Source organism: Mesitornis unicolor, unplaced genomic scaffold (assembly GCF_000695765.1).
Source record: "Mesitornis unicolor isolate BGI_N332 unplaced genomic scaffold, ASM69576v1 scaffold35211, whole genome shotgun sequence".
Classification (NCBI taxonomy): domain Eukaryota; kingdom Metazoa; phylum Chordata; class Aves; order Mesitornithiformes; family Mesitornithidae; genus Mesitornis; species Mesitornis unicolor.
Window position 1 is genome coordinate 4,272 of NW_010163701.1, and position 2,877 is coordinate 7,148.

At 49.0% G+C, this 2,877-nt stretch overlaps 1 protein-coding gene across 1 annotated transcript in view; it reads right to left on the reverse strand.

The window, feature by feature from the left end:
- Positions 1-2,877, reverse strand: part of MNT (MAX network transcriptional repressor) — a gene marked incomplete at both ends in the record, with an annotated part of 9,488 nt that overhangs the window by 4,108 nt on the left and 2,503 nt on the right. The gene's annotated exons all lie outside the window — the stretch shown is intronic.

Genomic DNA, 2,877 nt, shown 5'->3' on the forward strand with positions numbered 1-2,877 from the left:
CTCCGAGAGCAAAGCCGCTCCTGGGGCAGCGCGATCCAGCTGCAGCATCTCTCCATGTAACCGTGCCTGCCCAAGGGGGTCTGCTCACCCAGATCTGCTGCTGCCCGCTTCACACGCTCACGGCCGGGCTGGCTGAGGTTTCTGAGCACAGATCGAGGTTTTTTGAGCGCATTTTTGCTGTTGTGGGGAGCAGACCCAGAGCCCGCCTGTGCTGGGAGCATCTCCACTGACCTACAGGCCTCACCAGACAGAAAAGGCTTCTCAAAACTGCCACACAGAAAACACATCTGCTAATTTTTTCTGCAGTATGGTTACCAATATTATTCAACAACAGAAGAGATTTCTTGTAAACTTCATATTTATTGATTCTTTTTTTTTTTTGGGACAAATGAGATCTTCTGCATCCCAAAGTGTACATATATATATATTTATATATAGCTTTCTCCATAGGGAAAACACATATATCAAAGGAGGAGAGACATTTCTAAAGTGCCCCTTGTTATACAGTACTGAACATGATTTCTAAGACCATGAGGGTAAATCCCGAGTTTCTGAGCAGGAACGACAGGCATGGGGGAGCAGGGCTGTGGTTCACTCTCTTCCCACAGAACAGAGAGAAGTTTGCTGACTTCAAAAAAATAAACCCAAGCAAAAAGAAATCCAAACCCCAAAGCAACGTTTCTGGTAGCTGTGGAGCAGGCAGACGAGGGCCGGGATGCCTGGAGCGGTGCAGGGGCTGAGCTCACAGCCACGGGGTTCGGCCACCTCGGCACCGCGCAGCTCCCGGGGAGAAGAAAGATTCCTGACGAGCAAACGTCCTGGTACCTGACGCTGCTCTCTGAAACACCGGCACACAAAACGCACGTCCTTGGGAAAGCACCAACACGTGCAAGGAGATAAAACCCACGGCGTTAATGGGGCACGGGAAGTGGCAACAAATGATCTGTTTAAATGTGGTTTAAGGATGAGGAATCCTTTAAGATTTGTCCACTGTGCCAGCCACACAGGCAAGGACTGGACTCAAGGATGCAAGACAGAAAAGCCAAACCGAAACCAAACCCCGCAGAGCACGGCAGGGCTTTATGAACAGATTTAACACAGCTCTCGGCCACGTCAGCTCAGAAGGCACAATCCCGGCCGGTCTCGGTTTGCAGGGGTTACTCCTGCCTCAGCCATAGCACAGAGGTTTGGATCTGTCAGGGTGTCTGAATAAACCTCTCGTCACAGCAGCCGGCAGAAGCTGTGCTGCAGCCAGCGAGCGTTTTGGGCAGACACGGACCAGGCTGTCCTGTGACCCGACCCCAGCAGCAGGCGAAGCTGCGACTGCTTGGGCCCCTCAGCTCCTCCGAACGGGGGTCCTGGCTGAAGCGCACCTGGGCAGAGACCCCCTCCTGCCCTGCCCCACAAAAACGCCCGCTGGCCGCAGCAGGACTCTGCCTGCACAGCGTTTGCTTGTAAAAAGAGAGGAAGACGGAAAAGAGCTCGTGAATAGCTGTACTACACACAACCCGGTGCGAAGGCCAGAATATTCAGTCAGCAACCAAGCACGTCCTAAGCGACCTCCCCCGGGAGCCGAGCAGCACCCCTGCACCCCAGCCCCCCTCACCCCACGGGGGTCTGGCACTGACCCAGCCCCGGACGGAGGGGACGGGGGCACTGGGCGAGGGGCTGCTCTTTGGTGCACGTCCCACTGCGGGCAAAGACACGAGTTACACACAGCGATCTCCCAGAGTAACCCTCATCCTGAACAGGACTGGATTATTTCTTCCGCAAAGATAAAAAGATGTCAAAAACTGCACTTGGGAAGATGCCACATTCATCCCCTTTTCCGATCCACTGACTCCCACGCTAAAACACGGTCAGTTCAGAACAAACTCACAAAGAAAAGGAACCAGGCAGCAAATCCACTTCCTTTCTGTCGGTCTTCTCATCCCAGGCTCTGCTCTACCAGGCAGATCAACACATCGCAAGGAACCAGCCCAAAATCACAGACACAGAGACCACCAGGTTCCAACCTTTCACGGCAAAGCACGGTCCAGGATCTGCCCCTGCAAATCAAAACCGATCCCACGCAGCCTGGGGCTTGGCACTGCCACGAGGGATCCAGCAAGGGGGAGTGCCGTGCACGAGATCTGCTAGATCAGCTCCTGCACCCGCAAAAACCAAGCCAGAACAGGAAACAACCCCAACCAACCATCAAACACAACACCGCCAACCAAAAGGTAACAAAAACCATCCTTTCTCTGACATAGCTATAAAAAATCAAGTCATTTATAAAACTGCAACAAATGAAGTCCGGTTGTGTATTCTTTTTCCTTTTATTAGACAGGACAGAGAATTTCCTTAAAATGCCATAACAAGTCACAGTGATTTTAGATGGTTTTTTTGAAATGCAATATATTGACGGGAAATACCTCGAGCATGATTTACCTTTTTTTTGTCACTGTATATGTACCCTGGTCCACCAAACCATCTATCTTAAAGTTTCTTGTTTAGAGAGGACACTCTGTCTTCTTCCTCCAAAAATTAATTTTGTCTAATAATCCTGCAAAATAATCAACCTTACAAAAGGCCTTCTTCAAATGTTATATTTATATATATATGTATATACATATATATACACACACATACACACATATATATAAATATAGACTTCTATGATTTTTTTTTCCCATTCTACGCAACGTCTCGATAAAGAGATCAGCAATTTTTATTCTACAAAGAAGCAACACATAAAAGGGGAAAATTAAAAGTCTTAAGAACATCATATCCATATTCCACTGATTACACATAAAAGGAAAAAAAATCACCAGAACAACTGTCTCTGAAGTTTTCTCGGATTAGCAAAACTCAAGTGCAGAGAGGGGCAGGGGGGGG